The following is a 14,316-nucleotide window of genomic DNA, read 5'->3' on the forward strand; positions in this document are numbered from 1 at the left end:
GAGCTGAGGACCAGCTCCACCAAAGCTATGAGTGTAACAGTGTCCAGTTGAATATAGAAATCCAGCTAAGATACTTAGCCCCAGTCTAGGCACACAGCAGTAAGTATAGGGTATTCCTGGTAACTGTTTATGACCATTGGCCACCAAGAAATGGTTGAGTATGCTGGGTAAGAGCACAGGCTTTGAAGCCAGACAAATCTAGGTTCCAATCCCTGCTTTGCATCTCGTCGAAGCTCTGACTTTGGGAAAGAATCTCAGTTTCTTCAGCTGGAAAATGTGGATAATACCTTCAGAGGACAGTACGGAGCCCCACATATAATAGACATTCAAGAAATAGTAATGATGAATACTGACAGTTTCAGGACCGGCCAAAGGCAGGTACCCACGGGGTAAATGAGAAGCCTCTCCCATCCCAAAATATCTTCCCTCTCAGCCTGTCCCTCACTGCTTCAAATCTGCTATGTGAACTGATGTTTGTTAAAATGTACAAAATTCCCAAGAGCAAAGTAAGATAGGGAGCCTGGGGAAAGGGGTGCAAAGGCAGAAGCTGGGCAGAGCCTAACCACGCCTGGCAGCTCAGCATCCAGGAGGAATGCACTGGGGCAGGGGCTCTGGAATAATCTGAATGACAGATTCTTGATTCAGGACTAGGAAAAAAAGGGGGGGGGAAGGAAAGAGATGGGCTACCTCCCAAGGAGAGGCAACTTACAAACGTTTCTACTCTTGCAGGTAATCTTTCTACCCAGCCAGATGGGTTGGTTCATCTTCCTGTTTGCATTAATACGCCCTCTAGAGGTCATTTCATCCTCCTCTCCGCCTCCAGACAGGGTGACTAAGAAACCCCAGAAACACTGCAGCACCTGCTTGCTTTTAGTTCTCTAGGGAAGGGGAGCTTCACAGCCCTTCCTCCTCTTCCCCTGCACCTTTTAGGTAGTTTCTAATGAAGTCCCAGAAATGGCATGGGAGCCACAAAACTTTCTAGTGATATCAAAATCCTACATTGGCCTCTGTCTCCCCTTCTTCTCCTGCTACTTTCTGCCCCTCTTATTTGCACCTCAGAGCTCCCACCTACAGAAGATCCGCTTAGCAGGAACTAATTCACAAAGGGTGTTTCGTAAAATTTGTTTTGTAATTGCTGGATTTTTAAAAATCTTTTTATGTCAGGATAGAAAAAAAAAATTCAGCTGAATCCAGACCAATAACCTGTCTTAAAAAAAATTAAATGATTGGACTAAAATCAACCAAATGTTTTGTTTTTAATTTCCCAAACCAAACAACATGTGCGGATCCAGGCTCTAAGTTTTGTACCCTTCTCCCAACCAACTCATCCCTGACGCAGAACACAAGTAAAACCAAACAAACAGGAGAGGAAGGGCGGGCAGAGCAAAGCTCATTCCTTCCGGGCCAGCTGCCTGATTTCCATCAGGCCAAGCCTGAGACTTTTGTGGCCCAGCCACATAGTTGATTATGATTTGGAGGCTGACAGTGCCCCACAGGCATCTACAGAAGCTAGAACCTTCTGATGGCTGCCCACACACAGAGGAAAGCAGAACTTGTTTCAGATAAAAATCATGTCATGAGATTAAGGAATCAACCAGCAAACATCAGGGCTGTGTATAAAGAACCATAAAAATAATGTCTTCAAAAGATTTGGCTTTGGATATTAGCAAATAGGTCTTGGAGAGATAAAGCAACTTGACCAGCAGGGCTATGGGGCAGGACCTACCTTTTCAGGACTAGGATCCAAGGGGGTCCCAATCCCAGTCCTACGTGGTCTTCGTGACCCCACTTGCCTCCCCAACCTCAGCTAAAACCCCAGCAGCAAAGGGGAAAGTTCTGGGTCTCACTGCACTTGCATTGGAAGTATCAAAACTAAGCTGAACCCACATCGTCTCCTCCCCCACCCACCTTCTTTCACTCAGCAATAGCTAAGTGAACTCAGCTGAAAGTTTCCAAAGGATTTCACTTTGGGACTGAGCACAGAGATGGAAATTTTTAGCCTGGGAAGGAAACGTAGCAGGACACAGAGCAAGTGAAAACAGAAGGGCGGAATTAGGCAAGAGAAGGGCATCACAGCTTCCACACAGCTGTCTTGCAGAGGCCCAGCGCCACGCCTGGCCCAGCCTGCAGTGTCCTCCCAAGGGGGCATCCAGCTACTGCAGTACGGGGCATGTACACGGCCCTAGTGGGTAGGCACTGGTCTACCCCTAGGGCCTCAGTAATGGGGTCTCTGGCCTTTACCCTCTGTGACTAGACACTCAGCATTTCTTTCAGAGATATCACTGATGGCTCTGAGCTGGGCTTTCCCAGGGGTCTGACTGTGCCTGGCCTGATATGGGGGCTGCTGGGGCCTGCAGGAAGAGGCACCAAGGCACCTATAGGACCTCTTACTAGCCCAAGAAGAGGTCATCAAATGACTCAGTCTTTCAAGCAAGTAGGACAGATAGAGACTGGAGAGAAATCTCTTCTTACTGGAACCCCCAAACCTCCCATTCACCACTCCAAACAGACCTAGGCATTTCCCCATAGAAAGAATGCTGCTCCAAAGAAGTCTGAGAGCCCGATGGCACCTGCTAGGCTGCTGCCAGAGTGAAATGAAACAATGGCTCAAGGCCTGGTGCTCAAAATGGACCATTGACCACTAGAACAAAAGTGCCTTGAAGCAGGGCACCAGCTGGCTCCGTATCCCCAGAGCCTGGAACTCTACCTGGCACACAGTGGTGCCTAATTAATCCTAGATGAATGCGCACTCATGCATTGAGAGCAAGTAAAGTGCTGGAGGACCCAGAGGGCCACACACCCATGACCAGCAGCCAGTCCCTGGCTCCAGGACAGTGTAGGAGACAAGGTGGCTCTGTAACATGGAGGCTGCTTCCTATCAAGGCTGTGACCCCATGAACTTGGGGATTCCCCCAGGGAGGATATTCAAGAAAGAGCTTCCCTCAAGCATTGAAAGCAATAAGGTGGGCCAGTTAGGAGTTCACTGGCAAGCCCAATCCCTGGGAGGCGGACTCACGCTCAGAACCCCCGCAAGGCATGCATACTTTATTAGGAGTGCCCTCTTGGAGTGTCTCAAAAGGCAAATTGGATTTTTTTTATGATTAATATATTTTTATTTACTTCTGTCTTTTATATTCTGGTAAATATAGATAACATTAAATTTCCCATGTTGGCCATTTTTAAGTGTACAGTTCGTTGGCATTAAGGACATCTACACTGTTGTACAACTATCATCCTTCTCTAGAAATTTTCTCATTATCTCAAAATGAAACTCTGTACCCATCAGATAACAGCCTCTCATTCTCCCCTCCTAGGCCCCAGTAGTCACTGTTCTATTTTGTCTCTGAATTTGATGACTCTGGATACCTCCTATGAGGAATCATGTAATATTTGGTTTTTTGTGTCCGGCTTACTTCATTCAGCATAATGTCTTCAAGGGCCATCCATGTCATGACAGATGTCAGAACGTCCTTTTTTGAGGCTGGATAATATTTCATTTGCACGGAAATGCCACATTTTGTTGAGTCATTTATCCACTGATAGACAGTTGGGCTGCTTCCACCTTTTGGTGAATTATGCTGCTATGAACATGGGTGAGCAAATAGAAAGGCGATTTTTGGAAGCCAAGGAAATGAGCAATGAGATCCCTCAACTTGGGGGAAGGTGAAAAGAAGCCAGACTGACCCATCCTGTCTCTACATGCCTTTGCACCTCACCAGAAACGGGCTGAGACTAAGGCTAAAATTTAAATAAGTACATATCAGGGAGAGGCGCACACATAGGAACAAAATAAAACATGAGATGACACTTATTCCATGCCAGGCAACATCCTAACCACCTTACACACTTTAACTTCTCAACCTTCCCAGTGGCCTTCTGCGCAGATACTGCTAATGGCCGTGTTTTACAGGAGAGGAAAACAGGGCACAAAGAGATGAAGTTATTTGCTCATGTCACCAGCCAGCAAGAGGCAGAGCCAGGATTCGAACTTAAAACTTCAAGTCTATGTTTCAATCCAGCCCCGGAGGGTGGAGGAGGGGCAATGTTCTCATGCCCTGATCCATCACAACGTCTTCCACCAGCAGAGAGAATAAGGAAATGAAGGTAAAGATTCAGAAAGAATTGGTGGAGAGATGTTAGGCCCACTCTGGCTGAAGTCTTGTGGAGTTTAAGAAGCTGTGGGCTCCAAAAAGGGCTGGAGGAGTGACTGGTCCTTGGAGAAGCAAGGGTATAATTCTGAAGCCAGGAGGACTCCCGGATGGGGAGCCTTCTTGGTAGCCTAGGTTTCTGTGGGTCCACTTGCTTTGGGAACCACAAAGCCAAAATGTAAAGGAATCTATTTTCTAAGGAAAATACATACTTATACATTCTGAGTAATTTCCCGTGGAACAAGGGAAAAATAAACACAACACCCTAATTGGTTTTTTGCTTACAAATGGGTTCAAGAGAAGTGGGAGAATAAAATATAGGGTCAGGGGGGAAACTCTCTACGGATTCCAAACCTCAGAAACAGCCTGGATGCTTGAGAGGGTGGGAGGGATAGGGAGGGTTGGGGAGGGAGGCACCCATAGTTAGGGGCTTCCTGCCTCCTCTTCTAAGAACCCCTTGCCCACTCTCAGAAAACCAGAGGAAGGGAAACTGTGGAAGCACAGCCGTAAGCTCAGACCGGGTTCCACAGCCGAGGGGTTGTGTAAGTCAGCCACCAGGCGTGGAGCAGGCAGGTAAAGATGAAAGCAATGATCCCGTTGCCATCAGCTGGATGGTCAGGGACAAGTAGGTGGATTAGGGGCCAGGGCCCAAAAAAGGACAATTAAGTAGGAAGCTGTAGATCCCAGGCATCATTCAAATGAAATCATCAAAGAGAAAATAGTAAAGGACAGTGTGAACAAATCACAACCCTTTCCTGGGCCCGCTAAGTCTCCCCTATAAACAATGGGGGATACACTACTTGATTTCTAATATCGATAATTCCAAATTAGATGAGGAGATAAGTGGAGGGGACAGATTTACAGAATGGGGAATGGAGCTGGAGGATGAGTATGGGGACCTGAGGATGGGTACTTGAGAGCCAAGAGAATTTGGAACAGCTAAGAGTCAATTTGCACTGCAAATCAGACCCAGGGAGAACAGCCTAACTGGCAGGGGTCCCAGGTTATTGAAAGTTTAGCAGCGCCAACTTTCAGAGCAGCTGGCCTGGATTTGCTCAAGCAAAAGATTCATACTACGTGGGGAATGACTGGTCTCCAGGGCCCCAAGGGCCCCATTCTGCCTAGAGGCAGGCTGAAGAGGTTGAGCTCCCCCACCAGCAGTGACCTACCTGTTCCACCTACCCTGCACTTCACTGGTGAAAAGCCCTCTGGCCTCTAGAATCTGGGTTGACTCACACAGCAGCCTGGTGAGGAAGGATGAATCCTCATTCCCACTTTACAGATAAGGAAACTGAGGCTCAGAGAAGGTGTTTGTCTTGGTGAGCTACATGCCTAGCAGAGCCAGGAATGACCTCATGTCTCTTGCCTCCTTCAAGGAGGAGGCACCACGTGGGGCATGGAGCGGTGTCAATGTTCCCATGTACCTGGTTGTTGGGGGCAGAATGTCAAAGGCAGGAACCCCATCTCGTCCTCTGCATAGCCCCTAATTCTCTTCCCCCAGGCCCACTGGAAGGTGCTGGAGGCGAGGGAGCCCAGTGGGAACAACACTAGACCCGGGAGACCTGCGTCCAAAACTACCTGCCCTTGAGCAAGTCAGTTTCCTCATTTGTAAAAATAGTGGTTGCACTAGATTAGTAGTTCCCAATATTTTAGCATCAGATCTTTGCATTTCCCCAGTCAATCTTACTGTGCCCCTTGCTAAAAAGAGAAAAAGGAGGGCCATTCCAGATGAATCAGAGTAGAAACCTGGCAGGGCTAGATGTTCATCAAATTTCCATCCATCCCGAGACCCCTCTGTAGAGCCGAAGTCAATGCAGAGCACAACTTGCAAACCATCCAATTTCCCAGTCCCCCGCCTCAGGATCTTCATCCTTCTCCACAGCGTCACTGAGGGACAAAGCTTCTCAGATCCCAATGTGGGCCTCCACTCTCTTCTCCTGCATGCTCAACCACCACTGAAATGCTGTCAACTTCCAAATTATAATTCCAAGTCACAAAAAAATGCCGACCCAACACCTACCCTTGGTTGTCTGTATTAGTTATCTACTGCTGTATAATAATCACAGCCAAATTTAGCAGCAAACATTTATCATCTCATACAATTTCTGAGGATCACTAATCTAGGAGCAGCTTAGCCAGTGGTTCTGGCTCAACTTCTCTCATGGGGTGGCAGTCAAAATGTCAGCTGGGGGCTGCATCATCTGAAGGCTTGACCGGGGCTGGAGGATCTGCTTCTAAGATGGTTCACCCCACTCACATACTGGCAAGTTGGTGCTGGCTGTTGGCAGGAGGCCTCAGGTCCTTGCCACATGGCCCTCTCATATGGCAGCTGACTTCCCTATCATGAATGTTCCAAGGGAGAGTAATCAAGATAGAAGCCACAGTGCTTTCTATGACCTGTCTTGAAAACCAGATGTGGCCACTATCACCATATTTCATTTATTAGAAGCAAGTTCCTGAATCCAGCCCACAGTGAAGGGAAGAGGAATCAAGATCCACCTCTTGAATGGAGGAGTACCAAAGAATTTGAGAGCTTATTTTAAAGCCACTGCACTGTCCCAGGGCAGACTTATGAACCCCTCCCCGACACCCAGTCTCATTCAGCTGGTGCCTATTACAGTAAACAGTACCTACTAAGGTAGCCAGGAGTCCGGGCCATCTCTTCGCTCATGCTCACACCCCTCATATCTAATCAAACACCAAGTCCTCTCATTCTCATCTCCTAATATTCTATCTACTAGGTAGCTAATATTCTATCTACTAGGTAGCAAAGATGATGGTTAAAAACTTGGGCTTCCTGGCCAGGTACAGTGACTCACATCTGTAATCTCAGCACTTTGGGAGGCCAAGGCAGGAGGAATGCTTGAGACCAGGTGTTCAAGACCACCCAGGGCAACATAGTGAGAGCCTGTTTCTACTAAAAGAAATTTAGAAATAACTTTTTAAAAGAGTATGGGCTCCCACACTGAACCCTGGCTCCACCAACTACTAAACCTCCATATACCTGTTTCCTCATCTTTAATTGAGGAGAATTGTATCTACCATATTGTGAGGATTAAATATGCCATGTAAAACTCACAGGACAGTGCCTGGCACATAGTAAATCCTAAACAAATACTTGTTGTCGCATTTCTCAAATGTGCATCTCTGTCCATCTGAACAGGTCTAAGTGATTGCCACCCTTCACCTAGATGATTTATGCAGCCTCCTATTTGGTCTCCTTAAATCCACTCTGTTCTCAAATATGTTCTCCATCCAGCAGCCAAAGGGGGTTTTGCAAACACCCCACCTCCACCACCATCGCTTAAAAGCCCTCACAGGTTTCCCGTTGCTTCTCAGGATGAAGATAAAGCCTCACTCTCACCCTGCACAATCTGGGCCCTTGCCCAAGTATCAGCCATCTCCTGATAAGACTTTCTGCTCCTCAGATTTTCGTCAAATACACCATGCTTCTATCCACCACAGAGTCTTAGCCCATTCTGCTCCCGCAAAGAAAATCTCATGTCTTCCCTCACACCACCTTACCTCACCTAGAAAAAGTCTAATAGCCTTTTATTAGGAAAGCTTGAGATAGCCTTTCCTATCTCAACACAGGTGTTATTGTCCAAGGAGATCCTCCCTGACTTCGAAATCTCCTTAGAATGCACATCCCAGTCTGTGATTATTTGATTAACCCTCTCTCTCCCACTGGACACAAAGTTCCATGTGAGCAGAAACCACACCTGCCATTGTTTAACCATTGTGTGCTCAGCTCCTAGCCATGTCTGGCACAACAAGGGCAGTTTCCAGGAAGTGTTTGTGGAATGAATAATTAAATGCTCTTCCTCTCTCAGATATTGCAGGGAGAGTTCCAAGTGCCAAGGACTGGCCAACAGAAAAGGACCGCCGCCCCCTCAAGCCCGCCTCCTCCTACATCACCCACCCTGGAGATGCTGAGTCATCAAGTCACTTTCAGCTGAACCATGCCTCGCATAGCCAAATATCAGACCCCTATGGAAGTGCCATGAAGGGGGCTTCCTGCCTCACTCTGGGGGCTGCCAGGGCTCTCCACACCACTGAGAAAGTGATGGATGGCTTCATCCGTGGTTTCCTCAGATGCTGGGGAAAGGCTCAGATTTGCCTTGTTTCTTGAGGCTGCAGTTGCTGGCAGTGCAAATCCTGGCCTTCTCCCCAGCTGTCCTCCCTGGAATCGGGGTCAGGAAACACATTCCCTCTCCATTTACTTTATTTCTTCACTGACTTCAGCCACCTCTCAGGGACTCTTTCTCTCAAAATCTCTGCCTGGACCCTTGTGGGGCAGTGTGGGGTGGCAGAGAGCACATCCCACCTAAGTCCTCACCAGCTGTGGCCTTGGGAAATTCACTTTCTTTTCTTAACTTACCATGACACCTGCTGTTTCCTCCTGCAAGTGCTCAGTACTCCATGTCCTCAATTATCTCCAAGTCACCTCTTTCTTTCCTCTCTTTCCCCAGCCACTCACTGATGCTGGTGGCACTCTCTGTCACACAGAAAGGATTATTCATCCCTGGAAGGAGTGTGCACTGGTTCTGCACAGAGCACAGAAATCCAAGTCTGTCCCACAGAGAAAAAAGAGCCTGCTTCTTGCATCACACAAAGGCCTCAGTTTTGCCCACAACCTCCGCAGTCACCCTCCTCGGCCTTTCTTGTCCACTCAGCTAACTTCTTTATTCTGTGTATGTCCACACCATGCCTGCTGCTGATGTGCCCAATGTGAGGACCTTGTCTGCTTCCCAATGTCTGAGGCTACTCTGTTCCTACCAGAGTGACAGGACCCCCAGACCTCCACCTGCAGCACACCAGGTCAGAAGTCCCAGCATGAATCCTTTCAGGAAGCCAAAAAGAGGAGTTTCTCCCCCACCTTGGGGTGCAGCTCCCTTTGGCCTTGCAGCCCTGAGGTCCCAAGGCCCATATGCATGGTCACTGGCCTCCCCCTGCCTTGGGCCCATCCTGAGGACCTGTCTTGGGAACTTCTGTGAGACCCAGCTCCAAATGCCCAGCCCCCTAGTTTTGCTCTTGTTCCTGATTTGCTCTGAGGCCCTGCTGCTGGGGTGCAGACATTCCTGGGCCACCTGAACTCCTGAGGATCACCTCCAGAGCCCAGAAGGTAGGCTAAGCCCACCTGGGGTGACGCCTGACTCCATACCCTGTTCCTCTATCCACTCGCCATGGCCATGACCTCCCACCCCTTGTCCTCTGGCCTGGATCACCCCAGCAGTCTACCTTGCCTGCCTCTTCCCCAGTTAAAGGCCTCCCTCAGTTTGTTCCCTGTAATGGGATGACCATAAATATTCCCCAAACTACTCTTTGTCAAGCATTTCTAGGGCCCCGGAGTGTATTTGAAAAAGACTTTTAGCTCTTGCCCTAAAATATAATGTTCCTTTTCTTATATCCCTGTGTTCAAATTATTTATCATTCAACAAACTTTTTTTAAGAATCTAATCTGTGCTGGCTTCTGTTGTATGCACTGGGATTGAAGCAGTGAACTGAACAGAGAGGAATCTCTGCCCTCATGGGCTTGCATTTCAGTGAAGGCCCACCAGACACGGAGTTAAGTTCAAACAGAGAATTTCCTCCGCCTGTCCTGAGGCCTCTCCACTTACCAGTGGAGTCAACCTTTCCTATCTCAACACAGGTGTTATTGTCCAAGGAAACCCTCCCTGACTTTGAAATCACCTCAGAATGTACATCCCAGTCTGTGATTATTTGACTAACCCTCTCTCTCCCATTGGACGCAAAGTTCCATGTGAGCAGAAACCACAGCTGCCATTGCTCACCAGTGTGTGCTCAATGGTGAGCCGCCATCTTTCTGGTGCTGCCATCTTGAATTCCAAAGCTTTGAGCTCCATTGTTGTCTCCCTCCAAGCTCAACTGCTCTTCCAGTTGTTGCTCTCCATGGTTTCCCCTTCGGGGAAGTAACGGCTGTGCCCCCTCAAGCTCCTCCAATATCTCCATCGCTTTTCCTTCCCCCTTCCTGCTGCCTCCTCCTCTTCCTGGGTCAGATTCACTAGTCAGCGCTTTTACCCCCGAGGAACCCATCCCGCTTTTGTTCTGTCTCATCAGCAAGGCGAGCCCTCCATGCAGACTTCCTCCTCCCCAGAGGCTGCCACTTGAGTCCACAATGACAGGGGAGCTGAACATTTCCCAGTCCGTGGCCAGCCCTCAGCAGAGCTTGGCCTGGGGCCTGTGCAAGCGTCTCAGGAGAGGAAAATCAACTTTCCTGGACACAGCCCTGGCTTTCCAGTGAGAGCCCACAGCCTCCACAGGCTGCTGGCATCCACTCTGGAAAGGACATATGGTTGGTAAACAGGACTGTGTGTGCCCTGCAGCCTGCGGGCTCCACAGGGGAAAGGCCTGGCCCTTGCCATAGGAGCAGATCTGTACTTGCAGGATAGTTCTAGTGCAAAACCACTCAGAACATGGTGCATGGCCAGCCTGGGCCTCAGGACCCCTGAGTCACAAGGCAGCCAAAGAACTCCCAAGGGCTCTGAAGGAGGGATAGGGACAGGGACCTGCAATGCTATGGTTCCATTGCCTCTTCCCTCCCATACAAGGAACTCTTCTGTATGGCCTGGCCCCTAAGGGTCCTGTGACCCAGGCATAGACAATAAGAAATAGCCTACCTCCCTTCTTTTGCCCCCCAAAAGCACTGAAAATGAGAGTTGTCCATTCTCCTAGGTCAAGCAACTAGGCAGATGCCAGCTCACAGGTGAGTGGAGGCTTGTGCCAGCCTGCCCTGCCTGCCAGCTTCACCAGGGTCTGGGCATTCTTGAGCCCCTCCATTATGCCAGGGGCCCTCCAGATCTTGTTGCAGGCTATCTCTAGCACCCAGTCACCCTCTCTAGTGGGCTGAGACCCCATGTGAGTGAAAAGGCAGACTGTAATGAGAAAGGAGTGGCTCTCCAAGTCAGGCACAGAGGGCACCCTACAAGTGAGCACATTTGGTCAAGACAAGGAAGGGCTGCTACATACAGAAATCTAAGTGGATATCTGACACTAGGGCAGTGGAACTCCACCCCTGTGGAAGATGGACTGTAGGATGATTGAATCCTCCCTCACCAGGTTTCTTCTTCCCCAGTTTGAAGTCAGCAACAGGGACTAGTTCTGGAGCAAACCAGTTCTAAGCTATAGTGCCCAAGAAACAGAAGCTAAGAAGGCAGTGGCTCATACCGATAACCCCAGCACTTTGGCAGGTTGAGGCAGGAGGATCATTAGAGGCCAGAAATTTGAGGCTGCAGTGAGCTATGATCATGAAATTGCACTCCAGCCTGGGGACAGAACAAGACTCTGTCAAGAAGAGAAAAGAAGGAAAAGGAGGAGAAGGAGAAGGGGGAAAAGAGAAAGAGGAGGAAGAAGAAGAGGAGGAGGAGGAGAAGGAGGAGGGAGGAGAAAGAAAGGAACGGGGAGGGCAGGAGGGGGAGAAGGAGGAGAAGAAGAAAGAAGGAAGGAAGAAGAAAAGGAGGAGGGAGGAGAAGAGGGAGGGGAGGAGGGGGAGAAGAAAGAAGAAGGAAGAAGAAGAGGAGGGGGAAGAGGAGGAGGCAGAGGAAGAAGAAGAGGAGGAGGAGAAGGAAGCAGCAGCCAATGCAGTGGTGACGGCAGCAAAGGGAACAGCATCTTTAGAAGACCAGCTATTCTGGGAGAAGAAAAGGGGGGAAAAAATGGTGATAATCCTTGGGAACCTAATGAGACTCTAACCAGGTCATAGCTGTCAAGAGAGGGTGTTAATGGTATTTAGAAGTTACAATTGAGGTGATGGCAGCTAGAGTATTAGCAAGATTTTCCAAAGAAGGCAGAAGAGGAATTTGAGAGGGGGTGGTAAGCAGGCGTCATCTTTCCTAGAGATCAACACCAAAAAGATTATGATAGAGACCTCGGAGGGAGAGTCCAGATGCCAGACCAGGGGCCGGGACAGGTACATGACGCTGAGAGCACAATCAGTCCTTCCCTGAAGCAGAGAGGACTCACCTATAGAAATGCCAGGAAGCGATGAGAAAGGGAGGGTCTAGCCACCACCCCACCCCACTAATATCCACTCTCACAGGCTGCTGGCCATCCGTCTTTGTGGGCACAAGCCCCGGCATCCACGGCAGGGTCCTTTTTGCAAGAGGCGCACACCCCATGGCCTCCCGGAGTTTTTGACACTCCCTGGAGGGACACTGCCAAGGTCCTAGGAGCACAACAGGAGGCCCTTGGGCGCAATCCTGGAGCCAAGTTCAGCTGCTCCCCCAGCTGGAGACCAGCCTCCTGACTGTGCACCCAGCTGGTCCTAGGGACTGCAGGAGGGAGGCTTCCACTTCTCTTTGGAATAAGGGGCTTGGATTAGCAACATTTCCCAAATATGATTTGAGGAACTCTGATCCCACTAGATGCTCCATGGTGAGAGGTTCCACTGGACAAATAATCCTGGGAAATGCTGCGACTCTACCAACCCTCTTGGAGCTCTCTGTTCTCCTTAGCACGCAGAGACTTTGAGCAGCATGCAGTGAGGAGGAGAGGGATGTTCACTGATGTAAAGTATCAGCCTCCACACATGGATTCTGCTCGAACCCTCTGGGTAAGGCACCATCGGAACCCATTTTATAGATCTGTCCTCTGGCTGGCTCTGTACTGCTCCTTCTGGCCCAGAGCTTCTCAAATGTCCCGTTCAAGCCTGGGACACTTGTCATGAGCACGGTTTTAGAAATTCTGAACAGGAGGGCCTCTAAGACTAATTAGATGCCTTCCTCACCCTGAGACAAGTCCCATTAAATTAGAGAGAGGGAGGGAGGGACTGAGAAAGAAACAGAAAAAGACATACACATCAAAAGAGACACACACAGGCATAGAGAGAGACACACAGAGACATGGAGAGACACTGAGAGACACATACAGAGACACACTGAGAGAGAATGAGAGGGAGCGAGATTGAGACAGGGACATTAAGAGACAGAGACACTGAGAGACAGAGGCATGAGAGAAACACTGAAAGACAGAAACATGAGAGACACTGAGACACAGAGACACTGAGCGACACAGAGACACACTGAGAGAGAGATGAGAGGGGAGAGACTGAGATAGAGAGAGACACTGAAAGACAGAGACATGAGAGAGACACTGAGACACAGACACTGAGACACAGAGACATGAGAGACACTGAGACAGAGACATTGAGAATAGAAACATGAGAGACAGAGAGACACTGAACCACAGAGACAATGAGAGATAGAAACACTGAGAGACAGAAACATGAGAGAGACACTGAGAGATAGAGACACCGAGGCAGAGACACTGAGAGAAACACTGAGAGACAGAGACACTGAGACATACACACAGGGAGAAGGTATTGGGGAGAGGGGAGTGCAGCCACAGTTGGGAGGAGAACCGGCCAAGATGAGCTTTGTGAGTGAGCAGGTGCGCTGGAGGGGAGATGAAGGCAGCTTGAGTGGGGGATCTCATACCAAGCCAGGCCAAGCCAGACTCCCCTTCTAATGTGTGTTTCCATTCACAGCTGAGGAGGCAGTGCCCACACCTGTGAGAGAGGAGCTCTCACGGAGGAAACAGGCAGATCCTCATCGCCCTCTGGCTCTGCATGGGCAGCTTGGCCTGGGTAAGGAGGACACTCGAGTCTGCTGGAGAAATCTCGGCAGCCTGCTGGAGGGGCAGCTTTGGGGCTCCAGGGCAAAGGAAGTAGGAACACTAGGAACACCAGGATCACAGGGGAAAGGGAGCGCTTGCTCAGTGACAGACCCAGGCTGAGTGTGAACGACCCATTCCCCTCCACCCAGCCCTTACCCACACACCACTCCCATTCACGCCCCACTCAGCCCCGAACACCCAGCCCAGCCTGCACAGAAGACCTGCAGCTGAGAGCAGACAGGCTCGGAGCCCTGCAGGTCGCAATGGAGGCTTCTGTCCATCTTTGGATCCCCACCACCAGCCCTGTCCAAGACATTTGTCCTCAGAGGAGCTTTATTTGATCTTCTCTCCATTTCTGTGCAAGCCTAGTGAGAAGCCATGGCCAGCAAGAGAAAGCAACAGTTGCCTTCTTGGACCTAATTTGAGAGGGGCTAAAATGGGCCACCTGACCCCAAACTTCTCTCCTACGTAGTACATCACAGAGTCTAGCCACTAGGAGAAAATCCAAGAATGTTCAGGTTTGAAGAGAGACCTA

The sequence above is a fragment of the Callithrix jacchus genome, chromosome 6 (assembly GCF_049354715.1).
Source record: "Callithrix jacchus isolate 240 chromosome 6, calJac240_pri, whole genome shotgun sequence".
NCBI lineage: Eukaryota > Metazoa > Chordata > Mammalia > Primates > Cebidae > Callithrix > Callithrix jacchus.